General features: G+C 40.7%; 1 long non-coding RNA gene and 1 pseudogene across 1 annotated transcript in view; one reads left to right on the top strand and one right to left on the bottom strand.

Annotated features, from left to right (window-relative positions):
* The window catches only part of LOC134756659 (uncharacterized), a 35,585-nt gene extending 14,021 nt beyond the window's left edge, over positions 1 to 21,564 (bottom strand). The window contains exons 1-3 of the long non-coding RNA XR_010129628.1: positions 20,932 to 21,564; positions 19,754 to 20,372; positions 17,943 to 18,087 (exon numbers count right to left, since the gene is read on the bottom strand). This is a non-coding gene — a long non-coding RNA (uncharacterized lncRNA). The remainder of the gene's footprint in view (positions 1 to 17,942; positions 18,088 to 19,753; positions 20,373 to 20,931) is intronic.
* On the top strand, positions 1,564 to 2,311 carry LOC101144408 (tissue alpha-L-fucosidase-like; annotated as a pseudogene).
* Positions 21,565 to 22,581: the final 1,017 nt, after the last annotated feature.

Below are 22,581 nucleotides of genomic sequence, written 5' to 3'. Positions count from 1 at the left end.
TTGAGTGGGGTGTCATAAAGGACAGCGGGGAACCTCATAGGCCCTTCATTTCCATACTGGTTTCCTTCCATAGGGCTCTCATCAAAGCAGGGGACACAATGGGCCAGCAGGTCTCAACCCTAGATTGGAGTGGTCAAAGCCCTGGTGTGAAGCTTGTACATTGGAGGTGGCTCAGAGAGGCCACCAGTGGAAGCTGCCCCTTGTCCAGCTGCTGGCCATCCACATAGCTGGGAATTCACAAACAGCTAAGCAATAGGCAGTTTAGTGAAGACACACAGGTGTGGAAACAGTTTGTGATAGGCAGGTTTATGGCAAATAAACACATTGTATGATATACTGTAATCCACTATATAAACAACTTTAAAATTGTCTATACTTCATATTTCCAGCATTTGGCTTTGTTAATCATATGTCTTCCTGACAGCAATTAAATAACCTTGAGAGTAAATGTACACCTGCTGTCTCCCCTGGGGAAACTACATCTCTTGTGAATGGCAGAAGTTCTCCATAAAACATAACTGAAGCTAGGAGAATTGAATTTGGAGATATGCCTTCTTTCCCTCTTGTTTTATCTCTAGTTGAATTGGAGTGCATGGCTTAATGTAGCTAATCTTTTTCTAGATCCTTATTCTGAGCTTTTATTCATACCAAACTATTTCCCCGAGGGGCAAATTGAAGACAATGGATAATAAATGAGGTTGTAATGAGTACCACCACACAGGCTGTGAAAAGTACCACCACCAGCTCATGTGGCCTGAACCTTCACTCTCCCCAACTTCTTTTAATTCTTTCCGATTTCCACAATAGATTCCATCTGCTTCCATGAACACCATATTGGTACTGCTTTCCTTAAAGCATGACAAACATAAGTTTGTTTGCTTGACTGAGATCCAAACAAAGTTTATTCATTAGGATTAATTAATTAAAAGTCTCTGTTAATTTGCAGGCTTCCAGGGCTCACTAGATGAGGTTGCTGGCAGTGGCCCCTGCGCTGCTGCTACTGCTGCTGCTGGCGCATGGAGCCGTCATGTAGGTGCTTGGGGCTCCAGGCAGGTACACTTTGGACTGGCTGAGGCTGGATTCCTGGCTGCTGCCACACTGATTTGATGAGGCCAGTTTCAGTATGTTCGTGCACTGGGGCATGTTTGTGCACTGGGGAGTGTTCTTGGTGCTGGTGGCTCTGGAAAGGTGAAGACAGATCCACTACCAGTGCTTCATGTATCACCACTACCCACCTGGCTTCAGCCATGCAGATTTTAGCCAGCAGTTCACAGTGGGTTTCTTCCATCTGAATGGACAAGTGGGCCAATCTCTTCCAGGATTTGGAGGCCAAGTATGTAGTCGTGATACAAAGCATCACAAACTGGCTGAGTCTCATGTCTTAGAACTTAAATTCTAAGGATGTGGGGCCCTACCAGTTTGGTTGGTGAGTTGGAAACAACAGTCTGGAAGAGGAACATACACCATGAACTCTATCACTTCTTAGAATGGTTCCATCCACTCTAGCTACTTGATTTAAAAAAAAATGGCTTCAAAACACAGCATTTTTGCAGTGTAAAAACAATGCCACAGCTATATGATCTCGTTAACAGGCACAAGTCTGATATGATTTTGTCTAAAAAAGTGAGACTGTCCTGACACTTATTTGAACTTGGCTCTACAATGATAGCTCTATCAAGGAAGAGGTGGTAGTAAATGACTGATGGGGTCAGAAATGGTCCTGTCACCATGGACAGCACTACAACTGTCAAGAGAAACTTAAGCTGGGGAGGTTGCAAGACCACAAGTAAGAGATGTGTACCACCATTGACAAGAAATTCTGGGGCAATGGTTGCAACATGGCAATGTCTGACTTTGCAAGTGAATCTGAAATGGTTTTGGAACTGCTTCAGACAGCAAGTTTAAGAGGCAACTATCTTCTCAACATTGGACAAGCTAAAGATGATCTAACTGTTCCTGTCTTCCAAGAAAGGCTTCTTGCTTTTAGGAAGTGGCTGAGCATCAGTGGGGAAGCTATCTATGCCTCTAAACCATGGAAGGTGCAATTGGAAAAGAACATGACATCTGCATGGTATACCTCTAAAGGATCAGCTGTTTATGCGATTTTACTGCACTGGCCAGAAAATGGAGTCTTAAACCTTGAATCCCCCATAACCACCTTGACTAGAAAGCACACAGTGCTGGGAAAAAAGAATGTCTGAAGTGGTCCACAGGTCTAGACAAAGGCCTTCTCCTTTTTCTGCCCCAGTTATCATCCTCTGCTTTCCCAGTTGAGTTTTCTTGGCCTGTAAAGCTGACAGGAGTGGACTGATTGTTGGAGTTCAAGAGGAAAGGGGCATTGCCTGCTGTTTGCTGCTTTGATTTGCCTTTTATAGTACCATCATTGTAATCAACTCACTTCCCTTCTCCACCCAGAGAAGACTTTTCCAGCACTTTTTAATCAAAGGAACTGAATATATTACACTGATGCTTCAATAGACCAAGCATCTGAGCTCTCTTGCTAGCATACCTCTCTCTGGTCAGCAAAAGGAGGACTGAACACTTAAGCTCCAAGTTCATCCATTCTTAACGTTTAAAATTATCTACAACAGAAGCTTCCCTCTATTCTTTGTGTCTGATAACGTACTTGTTGACTTGGAGACTTCAGATAAAGAATAAGCCAAGTCTCCCTGTTGCTTGTGGAGGAGGTGGAAAGGGTTTGGCAAGCACAACCATGCACTATATATTTATTTAGCATCAGTTGTCAACAACACACTGCCTCCTCCCTACTAAAGTGCAGGAGAGCCTGGAAGGGAAGGAAAAAGCTTGCTGGGCTGCTAGTGGTCAACTGTTCAAAAGTTTCCAAAGCGAACTTAGAGCTCTGAAATCCAGCCTGTTTATAGTGATTATATATAATCTTATATATATGTAAGAAAGTGAATGTGATTCTGCTCTACCTTTAAAATACAGTCAAATGAATGTTTGCGTGCCAAAAAAATTTGTAAGTTTCTCAACCATATCTCCCACCTCCCCTCTGCAACTTGTTTAAGTTAATGTTGAATAAACTGGCTGTCTTGGAATTTCCCACAGTTTGGAGTTTGCTGATGGCATCCCTGTAATGTTTAACATGTTCCTCTGTCATTGTAAGCTGTAAATTGGTAGTTGGATTTAGAAGCTTGACCAGATTCAGGTTCAATTATTTTTTTGTCAAGAATAATGCACATGTAGTGTTCTGCACTTCTGTTAGGAGGTACGTAATGTCTAAGTGTCTCTCTTTGGTGTTTAGCAGCCATTAGTGAACACTGTCCAGAGCCCTTAATTCATTAGAAGGTTGCAACATCCTGATATCTCAATTCTATCCATCCTCATTCATTTATTAGCTGGAAAAATTCTATAAAGAGAAACTTATCCTTGATTATTTGATTACTTTGAGACCATTTTTTTTAACACAATGAATTAATCCTGTAGCGTTCTTTAAAGATGATTAATGAATTTAGATTTTTGATATCATTCTGAACTTACATTTAAATATACTTGATATGTTTCCATTGAATTCATTTCATTTATCATTCCACTGAAGAGCTCAAATTATCCCATCTTTGGCCAGTTGGATCCTCTTTGGACAGAATCATAGTACTTTTTCATAGCATCCTTGATACCTGGCATGACAATATATTCCAGGCTCATTTCATAAACTCCCTGTCTGAGATCTGGAATCAGCCATCTTTCCAAGAGGTGGGTTCCTTTTGGTGGAAAATAGTTTTAGAGGTGCAATCAGGGTTCTGGAGGTGCTCACTGCTAGTAGTAGTAGGTTGGCCATTGTTTCTAGGCCTTTCCAGTGGAAAGAACTAGAAAATGCATGCTTTTAAACCATAAAACATATTATGAATTAGTACTGCTACTCAGATTTATTTTCAGGACTACAGTATTTTTACCTCATTGATCTTAAAGCTGTATCTACTCTCACCCAAGCTGAAAATTCCAGTTCTCAATGACACCAATATATACATATTCTTGCTTTACCCCACACTACATACACAACAGTTTCAGAATACTAATACCAGTACTGCCATAACAACATGATTCCTGAATCAATAGATGCAAACAAAACCAGTTAGAAGATATAATGGAATAGAAGACCATGTGTCTGATAGCTAAAAACAAAATACCTCAGTGTAAACTTAACAAGAAATGTTCAAAATCACTATTAGGAAAATTATTAAACACTCATAAAGGTACAAAATTAGACTTAAACAATTGGAAAGGTAAATGATAGTCACGAAGAAAACATAAATATCTTAGTTATTTCTATGCTTATTTAAATATTTAATGTAATCCCTGTGAAAATCTCATCACATTTTTTCCTAGAGCTAGACAAATTGATTATACAGTGTGTTTAGAAGAATAAACATGCAAGAATAGCTAGAAAATGCCTCAAAAGAAGAGCAATGGTATTATATTAAAACATAAACCTCTAAAATTAAAATAGTTTGGTGTTAATGAATAAGCATAAGAATGGAAAAAATAGAAAATTCAAAGGTATACCTAGTTGCACATGAATATTTAATATATGATAAAAATGGCATCTCTAATTAGTAAGAAAAGGATGGAACTTTTAATAAATGGTGTTAGGGTAGCTGGGTAGCTGTATGCAAAGAGATAAAATTGATGCCACTCCTTGTACTACATAACAGAACAAATTCTTTTTTTTTTTTTTTTTTTTTTGAGATGATGGAGTCTTGCTGTGTCGCCCAGGCTGGAGTGCAGTGGCACGATCTCGGCTCACTACAAGCTCCGCCTCCCGGGTTCATGCCATTCTCCTGCCTTAGGGTCCCGAGTAGCTGGGACTACAGGCACCCGCCACCACACCCAACTAATTGTTTAGTATTTTTATTTATTTTTTATTTTTTTATTATTATTATACTTTAAGTTTTAGGGTACATGTGCACAATGTGCAGGTTAGTTACATATGTATACATGTGCCATGCTGGTGCGCTGCACCCATTAACTCATCATCTAGCATTAGGTATATCTCCCAATGCTATCCCTCCCCCCTCCCCCCACCCCACAACAGTCCCCAGAGTGTGATGTTCCCCTTCCTGTGTCCATGTGTTCTCATTGTTCAACTCCCACCTATGAGTGAGAATATGCGGTGTTTGGTTTTTTTGTTCTTGCAATAGTTTACTGAGAATGATGATTTCCAGTTTCATCCATGTCCCTACAAAGGACATGAACTCATCATTTTCTATGGCTGCACAGTATTCCATGGTGTATACGTGCCACATTTTCTTAATCCAGTCTATCATTGTTGGACATTTTGGTTGGTTCCAAGTCTTTGCTATTGTGAATAATGCCGCAATAAACATACGTGTGCATGTGTCTTTATAGCAGCATGATTTATAGTCCTTTGGGTATACACCCAGTAATGGGATGGCTGGGTCAAATGGTATTTCTAGTTCTAGATCCCTGAGGAATCGCCACACTGACTTCCACGGTGGTTGAACTAGTTTACTGTCCCACCAACAGTGTAAAAGTGTTCCCATTTCTCCACATCCTCTCTAGCACCTGTTGTTTCCTGACTTTTTAATGATTGCCATTCTAACTGGTGTGAGATGGTATCTCATTGTGGTTTTGATTTGCATTTCTCTGATGGCCAGTGATGGTGAGCATTTTTTCATGTGTTTTTTGGCTGCATAAATGTCTTCTTTTGAGAAGTGTCTGTTCATGTCCTTCGCCCACTTTTTGATGGGGTTGTTTGTTTTTTTCTTGTAAATTTGTTTGAGTTCATTGTAGCTTCTGGATATTAGCCCTTTGTCAGAGGAGTAGGTTGCGAAAATTTTCTCCCATTTTGTAGGTTGCCTGTTCACTCTGATGGTAGTTTCTTTTGCTGTGCAGAAGCTCTTTAGTTTAATTAGATCCCATTTGTCAATTTTGTCTTTTGTTGCCATTGCTTTTGGTGTTTTAGACATGAAGTCCTTGCCCATGCCTATGTCCTGAATGGTATTGCCTAGGTTTTCTTCTAGGGTTTTTATGGTTTAGGTCTAACGTTTAAATCTTTAATCCATCTTGAATTGATTTTTGTATAAGGTGTAAGGAAGGGATCCAGTTTCAGCTTTCTACATATGGCTAGCCAGTTTTCCCAGCACCATTTATTAAATAGGGAATCCTTTCCCCATTGCTTGTTTTTCTCAGGTTTGTCAAAGATCAGATAGTTGTAGATATGCGGCATTATTTCTGAGGGCTCTGTTCTGTTCCATTGATCTATATCTCTGTTTTGGTACCAGTACCATGCTGTTTTGGTTACTGTAGCCTTGTAGTATAGTTTGAAGTCAGGTAGTGTGATGCCTCCAGCTTTGTTCTTTTGGCTTAGGATTGACTTGGTGATGCGGGCTCTTTTTTGGTTCCATATGAACTTTAAAGTAGTTTTTTCCAATTCTGTGAAGAAAGTCATTGGTAGCTTGATGGGGATGGCATTGAATCTGTAAATTACCTTGGGCAGTATGGCCATTTTCACGATATTGATTCTTCCTACCCATGAGCATGGAATGTTCTTCCATTTGTTTGTATCCTCTTTTATTTCCTTGAGCAGTGGTTTGTAGTTCTCCCTGAAGAGGTCTTCCACGTCCCTTGTAAGTTGGATTCCTAGGTATTTTATTCTCTTTGAAGCAATTGTGAATGGGAGTTCACTCATGATTTGGCTCTCTGTTTGTCTGTTGTTGGTGTATAAGAATGCTTGTGATTTTTGTACATTGATTTTGTATCCTGAGACTTTGCTGAAGTTGCTTATCAGCTTAAGGAGATTTTGGGCTGAGACAATGGGGTTTTCTAGATACACAATCATGTCATCTGCAAACAGGGACAATTTGACTTCCTCTTTTCCTAATTGAATACCCTTCTCCTGCCTAATTGTCCTGGCCAGAACTTCCAACACTATGTTGAATAGGAGTGGTGAGAGAGGGCATCCCTGTCTTGTGCCAGTTTTGAAAGGGAATGCTTCCAGTTTTTGCCCATTCAGTATGATATTGGCTGTGGGTTTGTCATAGATAGCTCTTATTATTTTGAGATACGTCCCATCAATACCTAATTTATTGAGAGTTTTTAGCATGAAGGGTTGTTGAATTTTGTCACAGGCCTTTTCTGCATCTACTGAGATAATCATGTGGTTTTTGTCTTTAGTTCTGTTTATATGCTGGATTACATTTATTGATTTGCGTATATTGAACCAGCCTTGCATCCCAGGGATGAAGCCCACTTGATCATGGTGGATAAGCTTTTTGATGTGCTGCTGGATTCGGTTTGCCAGTATTTTATTGAGGATTTTTGCATCAATGTTCATCAAGGATATTGGTCTAAAATTCTCTTTTTTTGTTATGTCTCTGCCCGGCTTTGGTATCAGAATGATGCTGGCCTCATAAAATGAGTTAGGGAGGATTCTCTCTTTTTCTATTGATTGGAATAGTTTCAGAAGGAATGGTACCAGTTCCTCCTTGTACCTCTGGTAGAATTTGGCTGTGAATCCATCTGGTCCTGGACTCTTTTTGGTTGGTAAGCTATTGATTATTGCCACAATTTCAGCTCCTGTTATTGGTCTATTCAGAGATTCAACTTCTTCCTGGTTTAGTCTTGGGAGAGTGTATGTGTCGAGGAATTTATCCATTTCTTCTAGATTTTCTAGTTTATTTGCATAGAGGTGTTTGCAGTATTCTCTGATGGTAGTTTGTATTTCTGTGGGATCAGTGGTGATATCCCCTTTATCATTTTTTATTGTGTCTATTTGATTCTTCTCTCTTTTTTTCTTTATTAGTCTTGCTAGCAGTCTATCAATTTTCTTGATCCTTTCAAAAAACCAGCTCCTGGATTCATTAATTTTTTGAAGGGTTTTTTGTGTCTCTATTTCCTTCAGTTCTGCTCTGATCTTAGTTATTTCTTGCCTTCTGCTAGCTTTTGAATGTGTTTGCTCTTGCTTTTCTAGTTCTTTTAATTGTGATGTTAGGGTGTCAATTTTGGATCTTTCCTGCTTTCTCTTGTGGGCATTTAGTGCTATAAATTTCCCTCTATACACTGCTTTGAATGCATCCCAGAGATTCTGGTATGTTGTGTCTTTGTTCTTGTTGGTTTCAAAGAACATCTTTATTTCTGCCTTCATTTTGTTATGTACCCAGTAGTCATTCAGGAGCAGGTTGTTCAGTTTCCATGAAGTTGAGTGGTTTTGAGTGAGATTCTTAATCCTGAGTTCTAGTTTGATTGCACTGTGGTCTGAGAGATAGTTTGTTATAATTTCTGTTATTTTACATTTGCTGAGGAGAGCTTTACTTCCAAGTATGTGGTCAATTTTGGAATAGGTGTGGTGTGGTGCTGAAAAAAATGTATATTCTGTTGATTTGGGGTGGAGAGTTCTGTAGATGTCTATTAGGTCCGCTTGGTGCAGAGCTGAGTTCAATTCCTGGGTATCCTTGTTGACTTTCTGTCTTGTTGATCTGTCTAATGTTGACAGTGGGGTGTTAAAGTCTCCCATTATTAATGTGTGGGAGTCTAAGTCTCTTTGTAGGTCACTCAGGACTTGCTTTATGAATCTGGGTGCTCCTGTATTGGGTGCATATATATTTAGGATAGTTAGCTCTTCTTGTTGAATTGATCCCTTTACCATTATGTAATGGCCTTCTTTGTCTCTTTTGATCTTTGTTGGTTTAAAGTCTGTTTTATCAGAGACTAGGATTGCAACCCCTGCCTTTGTTTTCCATTTGCTTGGTAGATCTTCCTCCATCCTTTTATTTTGAGTCTATGTGTGTCTCTGCACGTGAGATGGGTGTCCTGAATACAGCACACTGATGGGTCTTGACTCTTTATCCAATTTGCCAGTCTGTGTCTTTTAATTGGAGCATTTAGTCCATTTACATTTAAAGTTAATCTTGTTATGTGTGAATTTGATCCTGTCATTATGATGTTAGCTGGTTATTTTGCTCGTTAGTTCATGCAGTTTCTTCCTAGTCTCGATGGTCTTTACGTTTTGGCATGATTTTGCAGCGGCTGGTACCGGTTGTTCCTTTCCATGTTTAGCGCTTCCTTCAGGAGCTCTTTTAGGGCAGGCCTGGTGGTGACAAAATCTCTCAGCATTTGCTTGTCTGTAAAGTATTTTATTTCTCCTTCACTTATGAAGCTCAGTTTGGCTAGATATGAAATTCTGGGTTGAAAATTCTTTTCTTTAAGAATGTTGAATATTGGCCCCCACTCTCTTCTGGCTTGTAGGGTTTCTGCCGAGAGATCCGCTGTTAGTCTGATGGGCTTCCCTTTGTGGGTAACCCGAGCTTTCTCTCTGGCTGCCCTTACATTTTTTCCTTCATTTCAACTTTGGTGAATCTGACAATTATGTGTCTTGGAGTTGCTCTTCTCGAGGAGTATCTTTGTGGCGTTCTCTGTATTTCCTGAATCTGAATGTTGGCCTGCCTTGCTAGATTGGGGAAGTTCTCCTGGATAATATCCTGCAGAGTGTTTTCCAACTTGGTTCCATTCTCCCCGTCACTTTCAGGTACACCAATCAGACGTAGATTTGGTCTTTTCACATAGTCCCATATTTCTTGGAGGCTTTGCTCGTTTCTTTTTATTCTTTTTTCTCTAAACTTCCCTTCTCGCTTCATTTCATTCACTTCATCTTCCATCGCTGATACCCTTTCTTCCAGTTGATCGCATCGGCTCCTGAGGCTTCTGCATTCTTCACGTAGTTCTCGAGCCTTGGTTTTCAGCTCCATCAGCTCCTTTAAGCACTTCTCTGTATTGGTTATTCTAGTTATACATTCTTCTAAACTTTTTTCAAAGTTTTCAACTTCTTTGCCTTTGGTTTGAATGTCCTCCCATAGCTCAGAGTAATCTGATTGTCTGAAGTCTTCTTCTCTCAGCTTGTCAAAGTCATTCTCTGTCCAGCTTTGCTCCGTTGCTGGTGAGGAACTGCGTTCCTTTGGAGGAGGAGAGGCACTCTGCTTTTTAGAGTTTCCAGTTTTTCTGCTCTGTTTTTTCCCCATCTTTGTGGTTTTATCTACTTTTGGTCTTTGATGATGGTGATGTACAGATGGGTTTTTGGTGTGGATGTCCTTTCTGTTTGTTAGTTTTTCTTCTAACAGACAGGACCCTCAGCTGCAGGTCTGTTGGAGTACCCGGCCGTGTGAGGTGTCAGTCTGCCCCTGCTGGGGGGTGCCTCCCAGTTAGGCTGCTCAGGGGTCAGGGGTCAGGGACCCACTTGAGGAGGCAGTCTGCCCGTTCTCAGATCTCCAGCTGCGTGCTGGGAGAACCACTGCTCTCTTCAAAGCTGTCAGACAGGGACATTTAAGTCTGCAGAGGTTACTGCTGTCTTTTTGTTTGTCTGTGCCCTGCCCCCAGAGGTGGAGCCTACACAGGCAGGCAGGCCTCCTTGAGCTGTGGTGGGCTCCACCCAGTTTGAGCTTCCCGGCTGCTTTGTTTACCTAAGCAAGCCTGGGCAATGGCAGGCACCCCTCCCCCAGCCTCGCTGCCGCCTTGCAGTTTGATCTCAGACTGCTGTGCTAGCAATTAGCGAGACTCCGTGGGCGTAGGACCCTCTGAGCCAGGTGCAGGATATAATCTCCTGGTGCACCGTTTTTTAAGCCTGTGGGAAAAGCACAGTATTCGGATGGGAGTGACCCGATTTTCCAGATGCCATCTGTCACCCCTTTCTTTGACTAGGAAAGGGAACTCCCTGATCCCTTGCGCTTCCCGAGTGAGGCAATGCCTCGCCCTGCTTCAGCTCGCGCACGGTGCACGCACCCACTGACCTGTGCCCACTGTCTGGCACTCCCTAGTGAGATGAACCCGGTACCTCAGATGGAAATGCAGAAATCACCCCTCTTCTGCATCGCTCACGCTGGGAGCTGTAGACCAGAGCTGTTCCTATTCGGCCATCTTGGCTCCTCTGTTTTGTATTTTTTTAGTAAAGATGGGTTTCACTGTGTTAGCCAGGATGGTCTCGATCTCCTGACCTCATGATCGACCCGCCTCAGCCTCCCAAAGTGCTGGGATTACAGGTGTGAGCCACTGCACCCGGCCAATAACAGGACAAATTCTAAGTGGATGAGAAATTTATGTGTAAAAGGTAGAACATCTAAAATATTGGAGGGAAAAGACCCTGGGTGAATTAATCTATAACCAGGATTGGAGATGACTTTCTAGAGCGCACCTTAAAATCCAAAAGTAAAAAGTAAAAGAACTGCCACTTGTGATTACATGAAAACAAATGCTTGACATTTGATCCACGTGAGTTATCTTAAGCCCATTTTGCAGATGAGAAAACTGAGATTCAGAGAGATTTAGGTATGTTGCCCAAGTTTATACAGTTAGTAAATGGCAGAGATGGAATTTGAACATGTGGCAATTGCAACTCATTGCACACTGAGCCACCTAAATTTTTTGTTCACTTTAAGTACACAGAAAAATCAGAAAATAAACATTTTCCAGACTCTACTCACAATTGGGAAATATAATCATTTATTGTTGTAGTTTGTTTGAGTCTTGCTGGGTCACCCAGGCTGGAGACAAGTGCTGTGATCATAGTTCACTGTAACCTCAAACTTCTGGGCTCATGCAATCTTCCTGCCTCAGCCTCCGGAATAGCTGAGACCACAGGCATGGGTCACCACACCTCACTAATTTTAAAAGTTTTAGTAGAGATGGGGTTTCACTATATTGCTCAGGCTGGTCTCGAACTCCTGACCTCAAGAGATGCCTTGCCTCCACCTCCCAAAGTGCTGGGATTATAGGCATGAGCCACTGGACCCAGGCTAAAATCTTAATATTGCTAGGCAAGGTCCCATCCATTCGATTTAGACTTAATGTAAAAGAAGAATTACAGAAGAGCTTTAAAAGGCATGAGACTCTGGGGAGAAAGAAAGACTTTGGTATATTTTGAAGACAAAACTAAAATGTAGTATGATACAACATGTACATTTATACCTCTTAATTTTTATTCTCTTGGTCAGAAACTCTTTGTGATATCACAGCAGCACCCTCATCTAATTCTTGCTCAGAAACACCATATCAACCCTAAGAATCCTGTTTTAAATACGAAGGTTGAAAGATTCTTCAGATCTTTTAATTTATTATCAACAAAGATGATGGCTTGGCCAAGTCATTTTAATAGGAACAGTTCAACTGGTTGCTGGGCTCATAAATGCAGGAGGTGCCAAGTGATTGAAGGCTTCACTTCTCAGGGGGCGTCTGGTGTTCGCACAAACTAAGCAATTAGTTACAACGTTTACTTCCTGCTTTTCCCATCTAATTTGTTCATATTTTAATTCTTCATTCCCTTGCAAGGTATCTCATGGCTAGGCAACAAATACTGAATTTCTCTTTCTGTTCCCTCAAGAAAACTTTGAAAGCCGATTATGCTTTCTCTCCATTAGGGGCATGGTTAATTATTGGCTTGTAAGAGCAATGCAATCCATTCATTGATTTTGCAGAGATTATTTAAGCACCCACTGATGCGCCAGGCATTGTTCTTGGTGTTAGAGATACAGGGAGGGCAAGGCAGACAAGTTTTTGCTCTTGAGGATCTTACATTTCATAGGAGGAGACAGAGGAAAAGAAACAACCACAAAGCCAGGTAATATCACACAGTGATTTATTCAGCAAATAAAACATTAAACACAATGATGTGATAGGGGCTGGGGCAGGGAACTTCCTTAGCTACAATGATCAGAAAAGTCCCTGACTAAAGTTCAAGCCACATGAAGACCCAGGGGGATTGATGTCCAGGCAGAAGGAACAAGTGCGAAGGCCTAGAGGCAGGAATGCACTTGGGGTGTAAGAGGAAGAGAAAAAGCACAGTAGTTGGAGAAGAGCAAACTATACTGAAATATAACTAACCTCCAAGTATTTTAGGATTTGCTCATTTGTTTGTTTATTCATTTATACTCTACCTTGTTCCAAAAAAGGATTTATAATAGCCCTTTGAATGTTGTTATTCCTTACAGTGCCTATAGATATGAGAAAAATAAAAGCGAGTTCTCTAGCAGGTAAAGTCTAAACAGTGTCTAGGATGGAGCATTAGGACAATCAATGCAAGATGCTTACTTTTTCTTTTGAAGACTCACACACCTTGAAATGTTATTTAAGAAATTATTTCTAAAGAAAATGGTTGCACTGAATTTAATTTCAAATCAGCAGATTCATATTCTCTAATTAATCACGGCACATGCTATTTACAAAACTCCTGCTAAAAACAAATTTCTTTTGTACACATTACAAAGAAATGTTACATAAAATTAAGCACCAAGTAATGACTTTAATTTGCGGTTAGTTAATAATACACAGACGATCGCGCGGCTGTAAAGGAAGCCGCTTGGGACATTAACAGATATGCTGGCACAGAGGAATTGGAAACAGGCAGACTGTGAGACATCGGGCTCAGCTCTGGGTAGGGAATAAAGAGGGCTCAAGAATCAGTGGACATTTGATGCTTTGACTTTCAGTAAGAGGCAGAAGCCTGATGAAGCCTTTGCTCAGAGAAGTCTGACCTTTAGGATTTTCAAGTGGTTTCTAAGTTATTTTTTACTTCTTGCCCAGCAAAAAGGTTTTACAAAACTTAACGACATTTTTATTTAGCTGAGACTTCCTGAATGACCTTGGCTCAGAAGTACTTTTTGGCGTTGCAAGAAGCTATAATTGTCCCAAGTTCTGTGAGCCACTTTAACTCAGCTAATTTCTTGGTACTTAGTGATCCCAAGCTAAGGGACTCAGATTTTATATTTTGGGAAATGAAAATAAAATAAAGCCCTGATATTTGAAGGAAACCAATACTGCATCTCTCTGAAAGTCTACAGGCTACATAAGTGATCATATAAACAGACACAAAAAAGAAAATGTTTGATCCCACATTGCAGCGAATGGGTGGGAAAACCAGTGGCCTCATGGCTTTGTGATTAAAGTTGGTTTAAGCCTCAAGAAAGGAAGAAGAGTGGTTAGGAGACTGAAAATGGTTTGCCTTTCTCTTATGGAGCAACTTTTCTGATATTTTCTCAGTTCAATTTACTCTCATCCAAAAGCCAGAGTGAGGCAGGGAAAAGGGTGAGCACAATGAGAGACTCCTTGTGCCCAGCCCTGGGAGAGGACCTCAGTGCCCCAAGACGTAGAGACTCCTGGAGGGCATCCAGGGCTCCCCTAGCTCAGTGTCTCTTATTTTTCATTTCATGTGTTCACACACCTCCTTTGTTTTGTAGATGAAATGGTTATCAAAGAACTGTAGACTCCATGGTGACATTTTAGCTTCTTAAACAGGTGACAAACATCCCTGGCATATCTAGGTTGGAGATTACATCAGTGCCATCATTACTCCTCTCAGGTATCTATGGCTGGTCTCTATTTCCCATGGAAGCTGAGTTAAGTCATTCCTCCCATGGAACTGGATGGGAATGAGGAAGTCTGTAAACTTAATCCACAATAAAGCCTCACTGTCATCATTATTAGGCTTTGGGGCAATACAATAATACACTCACAGAGGCACACACACCATTACCAGACTAATGATGAGCTGAAGATCAAAAAAAAACTTAGGGAAGCTTCCGAATGGGATTAATCAACAACTCTAAGGCAATATCATGCTGTGCTTATGTTTTCTGCAAATATTGACATTGAAGAATTAAACATGTGGCTAAAAAGGATATCTTTGTCCCTGTGAAAGAAAATTTCTATGTTACTATTTCAGATCAAAGAGAATGCAGAACAATAGAAGCAAGAAGGATCCCAAATATAGTATTGCAACTCTCCTCACCTGCAGGAAGGGGTGAGTGCTGTATATGTCTTTACTGTTTTTGTTTGTTTAATCTCTGTTTCATCACCAGTAATAAGAGTAATAATTACATTACACACACACATATATTCTCTTTATAGATACAAACACATAAATACACCCATACATGTATATATTAACACACACACATAATTTAAGCTGGAAGAAGAGTGATAGAAAAGGACCTCTGTTTTTTCCTTTTTTTGAATTTGGAAAGCTATTACAGACTTCTCCAGAAACATTTTGGGACAACAGGGAAGTCTGAACACAGGAGATATGGAAATGGGGCAATAGTGAAAGAGGAAGTTCAGATGGAATATAAGGCAGAGAAAGCAGGAATGATTTCTTGAAAGACAAGGCAGAATTGGTTCTGGAAACCAGAGATCCCTCACTGAGTAAGTCGTGACTGTTTCAAACAAAATCAGCTGGGAGCTGACCAAGAAGGCAAGTGGTAATGCTTTGATGTGAAACATTTGTACACATGGTCCCACAATATGAAACATGGATGTATGCTTCCACATAAACTTGTTAGAGCAGCCTGTTTCAGGCAAAAATAGCTCCTTTGGTATTTTCTTGACTACATTTGATACTTGTTTAGTGACCATTTAAGTTAGAGCTTGAGCATTGTGATAGATTAGACTATCATTTAGCAAATATTCACTCCCTGTCCACCATCCCCAATTTCCGCCCCTCTATACCTCCATGGAGGCAGTACCTCTCTGCTTCGTTGACGTGGGGTTTGGCCCTGTGACTTGCTTGGCTCGATAGAATACTAGTAGACTTGATATAAGCAGAGCCTGCAAATGTACTTGTGTAGTTGGGCTGGCCCTTCTTTTGCTTCTGCCATGAGAAGAAATGTCCTGGTTAGCCTGGTGGTCCAAAGAGGGTGAAGAAGACATAAGGAGCACATCTGGACCAAATCTGTAGCTTGAAATCAAGCCCAGCTGAACTGAACCTGGATCAGCCAAACCCAAATATATGAGGGAGAATAGATGATTATTCTGTTAAGCCATGGAGTTTGAGTGTGGTTTGATGTACAACATTAGCTGTGGCTAACTGATACCAGCAGAACTGCTGAATGCGCAAGTGAAGGAGGCAAGGAATGCTCATTGCATCATGCTTATAACGCACAGTGAGTAAGCAAATGGCGGAGTCTCCAGCAAGGGTGTGCAGAACATGGAAAGTGGGGGCTACCATGTAGAGCACAGTAGCGTGAGGCTCTGCTGAGCACAGGTGGAGGGTCAGAATTAGGCTGCTTGTGAAACAGCATAGAGTAGTGACTATTCTGTGTACAACTTTGTATAATCTGATATCCACAAGAGCTCTTGTTTTTGGAGCAAGGAGAGTGTGTTGGTGGTGGTGGTAGTGACTTCTTTCTGTTTGTTGTTTTGCATAGTTTTGAGAAGGGGGCATAGCCATGGAGAGTTGAAGCCATGATCTAACCTCCATCTGCAACTGATCCCCTGGACTGGGTTATCACCTGGTGGGTAGAAGGGTAAGGGCCAGAGTCTGAAGGAGCTATTTTCAAGAGACATTGTCACCTGGACCCCAACGTGGCCACTCTTGTGCATATCAAAGTATGGTACAGAACTAGGGTTGAGGACCATTCTCCCCTACTTCAAGGCACCCAGACAGCTTTGGCTTCTTGAAGACTAGCGGTTAGGGAGATGTCACCAGTGTTACACTTTGTTCTTACCATAGGCACCACCAGCTGGTGCTACAGTGAGGTTCCCTCCAGCCTGGCATGGGTGGAGGATCCAGGAGAGGAAGGTGTGGGGCTGCTTAAGGACCTGACTGGAGGCATGTGAGGAGGTGAGACACTCCTTGGGGACTCCCAGGAATTCACTGGGAGGCCTTGGCAGGGATGCTTCAGCAGGGTGGGACAAAAGAAAGAAATTTGGGATAATAATGCTAATGGGAGCTCATTTGAATGCACATGCTGATGAGGCCACAGAGATATCCCAGTTGGTTTATTGTTGAAAGTTAACTGTAGCTGGCTCAATTCCCACTGTCGATACCCACAGAACTTTCTTGGTGATTCTGGAGGGTGGGGGTGGGGGTCTCTCTTCAACTGCACATTTAGCCCAACAACCCAGCCCTACTGGAAGGAGAATATCACCAAGATATTGCCTCAGTGAAACATTCACTGCATCACTTCAGGATGAAAACTCATAGGCTCACAATAATGTTGACAATTTATGTTGATGAGAGTTACCAAAGACATGTAATTGCTCAAGAGAAGTAGATGTATATTAAGAGAGAAAGGAAGAAGAAAGAAAGAAAAGAAGGGGGTAGAGAGAGAGAGAGAGAAATAGAGAAAAGAATAATCCCAATTAAAGAGGTAAAAACTTTGAGATATACAAAGGTTCTTTTCTAACCACTGGTAACACCAGTGCCTTTTTTCCCCCCAGATAATATGATATTTAACAGAAAACATAATACATTTATCATCAATGATGTAGAAATGATACCATTTCAGGAAGATAGAGATGGAAAATGGTCCCTTAATATTCCATGGCCTTGGTATAAAAAGTGAGTCACATCCACTCACAACTCAGGAAATTTCTTGATCTAAGTGCATGCTGCACTGCCCACGCTCCCAAGATGAGATAATAAATTCCGTCTGTTACTCTTTTTAGTTTTTTAAAAAAACATTTTGGTATCATCTGGTATTAAAATACCAGTGGTTTTATGAATCCCAGAGCAGCTGGTTGTCTGAAAAAAGTCTCACTGTCCCTGGGAAGTTTTCTCCAAGAAAGAGAAGTAAAAGATATTACAATTTTAATGTAATAATTGGTCTATATAAGAGAGAAACAGCAATATTTACAACATTGTGAGTCAAAGCTTCTCATTAGAAGTTCTCATAGAAGGAACTTAAACAAGTTAAGGGAAAGATATACTATTAATGAAGGGAAACACTTATTCTCCAGTCAGTCATTCATTTATTCATGCAGTAAATATTAGTTGAGCGCCTACTCCAATTGAAGCCCTGAGCACTATGTTTGATTCTCCCTTCTTGGCCAAAGATGAGAGAAAAGCTCTATATGACAGCCAATCCTCTCATCAATTTAATCTTTCTATTCTTTCATCAATGGGAAAAACTGACTTCTGGCTAATGCAGCTTCTGGAAGCAAAGTCAGATAATAAATATAGTTTGGATCATGAACAGGCCTACCTGGCTCCAGCTTGTTGTGCTGGCTCAACTGGCTCATGAGTTCATTTTCCAGCTCCTCCCATGCTTCATACTGGGGAAAATGATCCACGGGCTACCCAAGGTGCATTCCAGTGTGTCCAAGGAGCATCCACAAAATCCAGTGTCCCTAAGTAGCAAAGAGAAGTGGAGGAGAAAATCAAAAGATGAGCAGGAAAAGGTAATATGGTCAGTGGGTCAGTATATCTAGCAGGAATCCTACCATATTTTCAGCTGGGGATCTAAAATAGAATGCAGTTCTGCACTATACCTGAAAAAAGCGATTTTCTCTGGGATGCATAACCCCTGAATCCTCTATATTGGTTTTTATGTCTAAATCTCAAATCCTAAACAGGTTTATCATATATTTAGGAGACCAGCTATGTGCATAAGCTCATGGACACTGAATCCCAGCTCTGTCACTAACTCTATGACCCTGGGCAAGGTACTTAACTTCTTTGTATCAGCTTTATTTATTCACTCACTCATTTATTCATTCACTCAACTAACACTTATTAAGATCCTATTATGTGTCCAGGTACCCTACTAGGCAGTGAAACAAAAGAGACAGAATCTCTAACCTCAGAACACAACATACTAGTGAGAGAGACAGCAAAAAAAAAAATCCAACAAATGAAAAAAATATTTTTTTTAAATGTGAGAAGTGTTATGAAGAAAACAAACAAGGAGCTGAACTGGAGAAAAAGATATTTGCATTAGATAAAATAATTAAGAAGAATCTTTACATAGAAGCATCATAATCTTGGGAACAATAATATGCTTATGTGAAAATTGGAATAATAACACAGTCTTCATTGGATCATGGTGAGGCTTAGTTAGATGATGCATGCAACACATTTGATTTAGTGCCTGAAGTATAGGAAATGTTCAACAAATGTTTATTATTATTTCTTCTACCCTAGGCTGGACTTAGCACATAGACTTAGTACTAACACATGGCTTTGCACAAAGTAGGAATTTAATGTGTGTTGGTGGTGAGTTATGATGAGAGTGTGGTGACATGGTGCCACTCCTCCATCCTGTCGCTATTCACAGTCTCTGGCAGCATCAGAGGGGCTAAAATTGCCCTCTTAGGCACATACCTATGATAGAAAGGGATATATCATTCTCTGGATCCCCAGAGTGGGTCCCTGCAGGATAATATTGTTCCAGGCAGAAATCAAGATAACCCTGGTACTGATTTGTGTCTCAGTTGCTCACAGTATAAACAGAAGCCACCAGGGCTGTCCACTCAGCACTTCTTCCCAGGCACAGGAAAAAAAATGTTTCTTTTATAAAAGAAAGATGAAAGAAGGGCATTTTCAGTCTAGGCTGCAGCTGTTTAGAACATAAACTGCTCAGCCCGGGAGAATTGAAATGGATGAAGCATAGGCAAAGTCAGATAATGAATGGAGTTTGGGTGAAAAAGATGATAAAAGAAATTGCTTGTTTTTATTTTTCCATCCATAGTGATAGATGAGAAGTGGTCAGTGGTACCAGTCTCACTGATGTGGAACATTTAGGGAAGAGGGCAGCAGTATCTCTGTGATCTCACAATGGATGTAACAGGATTTATTATTTTTAATTCATAAAATAAAATTTCAAATAGACACAAATCATGTGAATTTCTAGGACTACTACTTATTATACATGAGAAGTAAAACTACCACATTTACTGGTCTGCTGGTAGAATTCGGGAGACATACTTCTATCCTTGAGGATGGTATGTTGGTCGAATTATTAATGAGATGAACTATGGAAAGGGGAAAGAATACAGACTGAGTGGTGGACAATACCTTCTAATCCTGGGCTGTCACTCACAGACGTGGGCCAGACATTTGTGTTCTCTGGGCTTCCTGGTTTTTGTGCCATGCAGTGGTTATAGGTATGTTGTGATCTAATAAACCCCTGGCCCATGAGGCCTGGGATAACTGAGGTCCTGAGCTGATCATCAGTCCAGGATTCCTTGAAAGCAGTTTGAGGGGATTCTGACAGCATGTCCCATAGTCCCTGCAGGTGGCAAATACCACAAGCTTGTCTGCCACACACTGAGTGCTGCCAGGAAAGTTTCCTCACTGTCTGTCTCAGCAGTCTGCTTCAGGGCACGCTGCTACCCACTGTGGGCAAGAAATCTGCAGAGATGCTAGAGACTTCTTGTTCCAGGGGCCCGAGGAGCTTGCTAGGAGGTCCAAGTCTTGATTGAGTGTGGCAGATGAGGAGATAGGGAGGACAGGTGAGACTCCAGCAGGGTAGAGTTCAAGGGCTGCCCTGCACCTCTTTCTTCACGTATGCTGGATACTTACACCTGTACTTGCAGTAGCAGTGCCCTTTTTATGGAGTCCATACAAACAGCAGGGCAAGAGCTCCAGCACTGTGAGCACGTTCTGCATGTTCAAGCGCCTTTCTATTGAAATACTTGGAATGAAAAAAGTTTCACTGAATTTGAAATCCATTCTCATTATCAAAAGAAATTTTAACATTTACATCGGTCAAAGAAAATAAAAAAGAAAAGCTCAGATTCTTTAATTTCAACTGTTATAAATTTTTGAATGGCTTTAAAAAATGGTTTTAAATTTTTTATCACCTACTTGTGAGAACAAAGTTTCTCATCAATGGTGACTATCAAGAATTTGAAAAGATCATTAAAAAGATTTGATCAGGACTTGCTTGTAGCCATTTCAAACATAAAACTTGGTATAAAATAGTTATGTACATGGAAGCAAGCCCAACTTTCTCATTAAAATTCTTGGAAAAGATTTTATTTTGAGCTTTTACACACATTCACCATTCAATATCCATCTCTAATGCTCTTTATTTTTATTATAATAATAAAGTATAAAGAAAATGCAAATGTTTTCACTTTGTTTATACAGGTGTCCTCAAGTCCCCCCTTGTATTAGGCCATTCTTGTGTTGCTATAAAGAAATATCTGAGTCTGGATAACTTATAAAGAAAAGAGGCTTAATTGACTCACAGTTCTGCAGGCTGTACAGGAAGCAAGGCACTGGCATCTGTTTGGCTTCTGGGGAGGCCTCAAGGAGCTTTTACTCATGGCAGAAAGCGAAGTGGGAGCAGACATCTCTCATGGCAGAGTGGGAGCAAGAGAGGGTGAGGTGGGGAGAGGTGCCACAGACTTAACCAGATCTTGCAAGTACTCACTATTACAAGGAGAACACCAAGCCATGAGGGATCCGCTTCCCACTAGACCCCACCTCCAACACTGGGTGTTACATTTCAACATGAGATTTGGAAGGGACATCTAAACTATATCACCTCTAGTTCATTTCTGTGTGATTGGTGTACAGATATTATCATGTCATAGTTTGACTTTGAGTAGATATCAGGACACACAGATGTTAATACTGGTCAAAGAATGCTGGCTTTCTTTGATCCAATCCCACAAGTAACTTAGGCCTCTGCTATCCCACCTGTGAAATGACTGGATTAGATTAAATTATTTCAGTTACTCCAATTTCCAAGTTACTTTCAACCATCCATATACTTCTATGCATGTCAAGAATTTATTTCTTATGAAGATGCATCTTAGTAATTGATCAGTGATTTCTTGAATAACACTAATGCAAAATGGTCTTGCTACAAACCAAAGAAACTTGGTATGCATCACACAGATAGTGGAATTGGGTATACTTTGTGATAAAAGCATTTATTAGCAGGAGAAATTTAGCCAGCACCTTGACTCCAAAGAACTCAGCGTGATATGTTAATGCCACAAGCCTACATTTTTTTTTGAGTTAAAGTCCCTGCAACCATTTCCCTTGCTCCTCTAAGTTTGGAAAGACACATCGATTTGAAGGAAGCCACGGCATAGTAGTTCCCTTTCCCTTTGCATTCAGAAAGCATTGATGATATGGCCTGTGTTCATGTTGATTACTTTTACATTCCAACATGCCTGCCCATTGATTTCCAGCCATCTCTTTCCACCTTTGAAAACAATTATCTCAGATACCTTTTAATCAGCTCATTTGGAGTCAGAATCCTACCTTACCTACCTTCTCCTCCCCAGTTCCCTGCCCCTCTATGGGCAAACACAGTTTCTTTTAAATAAGCCAGACATATTCAACAGTCAAGAGCAGAACAGAGCTCTGGTGCAGACCTTAAAATCAACATGCTTTAGGAAGAGATCTGGAAAAGTATATTTCTGAATATCAGAAAATGTGGAAACAGCAAAGCATTCATTTCAAAGGAAAGAATTTAAAATAACTGAGTACACATTACCCTATCAGACATGGACAGCTTTGGCACAGACCATTGAATATGTGAGTGCATGACTCCTAACTGCTTGCAGCTACTCCTAAAATTAGAAATATGTGCAGTCCAGAGAAATCTGAGCAGGAGAAAAAGTGTTATGTATCATGATGCCTCAGACCTGCCCTTTGAGAGATGTGGCCAGTCTTTCTAGGAAGATGAGCATCAAAATCTATGTAAAGAAATGATATAACATTGTCAGCACATTTGTTCCAGGGATTAGTATCAACATCACACAAAATAGGTAATACAGGGTATAAGCAAAAGTTCAAGGTTTGGTCTTCAGGTGAAGGAGATAAAGCAAAAATCAGGAATTAGTGAGGACTTAAAAACAATGAGGTCTCTTGGGATTCAGCAG

This window comes from Gorilla gorilla, chromosome 11 (assembly GCF_029281585.2).
Source record: "Gorilla gorilla gorilla isolate KB3781 chromosome 11, NHGRI_mGorGor1-v2.1_pri, whole genome shotgun sequence".
Taxonomy (NCBI): domain Eukaryota; kingdom Metazoa; phylum Chordata; class Mammalia; order Primates; family Hominidae; genus Gorilla; species Gorilla gorilla.
This window is presented reverse-complemented; position numbering and strand designations above follow the sequence as displayed.